Source organism: Phalaenopsis equestris, unplaced genomic scaffold, assembly GCF_001263595.1.
Source record: "Phalaenopsis equestris unplaced genomic scaffold, ASM126359v1 Scaffold000002, whole genome shotgun sequence".
Taxonomy (NCBI): domain Eukaryota; kingdom Viridiplantae; phylum Streptophyta; class Magnoliopsida; order Asparagales; family Orchidaceae; genus Phalaenopsis; species Phalaenopsis equestris.
Window position 1 is genome coordinate 51,624,092 of NW_018164444.1, and position 1,466 is coordinate 51,625,557.

Genomic DNA, 1,466 nt, shown 5'->3' on the forward strand with positions numbered 1-1,466 from the left:
GTAGGAGCTAGGAATAGGAATAAGGATAGATTTTTAGGTCTGTTTTAGGAAAAAAAATTTACATAGAGTCTGAAAGTTCCAATAACATCACAGTTAAGTGTATTTCAGTGAATACTTTTTTTTAAAAATTATAAATTTATGAGTTGAAATGTGAGAGATTTTTCCGAACTCAAAGATGTGTTCGGACTCTGTATGTAAAATTTTCTCTTATTTTAGAGTAATTATAGCTATTTGAAGAAGTAATTTGAAAATTATTGAAGAAGAAAAAAACTATTTAAAAAATTGTGATGTCTATTCAAAAAAACTTATTTTTGAAAAAGTCAAATTGTAGCTTTTTAGTAGCCACCACAGGTAGCTAGGTCTGATGGCAAAGCACAGCTTTTAGCTGCAGGTTTTTAAACACGGATAAAACATAATTTTGTCAAAAAAGAAAAAATTGTGATGCAACATCGCATTGCTGCCTCAAACACACCCTTTGTGTGTTAGTTACAAGGAAGAAAACTTGACATATCTCTCTTTTGACTTAACTTTTCGAAGAGTTTATATGAATTAAGATTTGATATTATTTTAAATTTCTTCCCCACATTCTTAGCGGACCATATCATAGAAGGCTCCCATTTTCTTTTTTTTTTTTAAATAAAAAAATTTCAACTAAAATACCTAATATTCACTAAAATTTAGTTTTCCTATAGCCTAAGAAAAATCCATTCATTGATCAATGAAGTTACTAAATTCCATCATTCATGATTCGATTACAAATACTCGAGTTGAGCATATACTTAAGAGTTGTAAATGAACTAATGCTGTCAATGAACAACTTGATCTCGATTCGATTAAAACTCGATAATGTTCGTTCAAATTAATAAATAAACAAATTTGAATAATTTTTAGAAGCGCGAAGCTTAAATAAATTGAACATGAACATACTTGATCTTGTTTGTTTTCACGAACAAACTCATTAGTTAAATACTCGATAGTAAGCTTGATAATAACTCAAATTATATATATGATGTATTATTTAAATAAAATTTAATTAGTTAAAATTTACTTAATTATAGATTTAATAGTAATATATTATCATATCAATAATATTTTTAATTTACTTATTTGTTGAATATTTATTTTATTAATAAGTAAATAATAATTTAAAATAAGATATTTACAAAATAAAGAGGTAATTTTTTTTTTGTAGTTTTCATAACACTAATATAATTAATTCATTTTTTATTTTAATTACATTACAATTACCTACAACATTAATATAGATTACTTTATTATTATTATTTTATTATTAATATAATTAAGTAAATGCTCATCCCTATAACATTTATGATCAATTAAGCTCTTTCACTGATAACATTTGAATAAATGTAGCTCTACCAAGAAGAATTATGTAATTAGTAAAATTTAAAAATTTTAGAGTTCAAAATTGACAAATTAATAATTGAGATTAGAATTTCAAAATT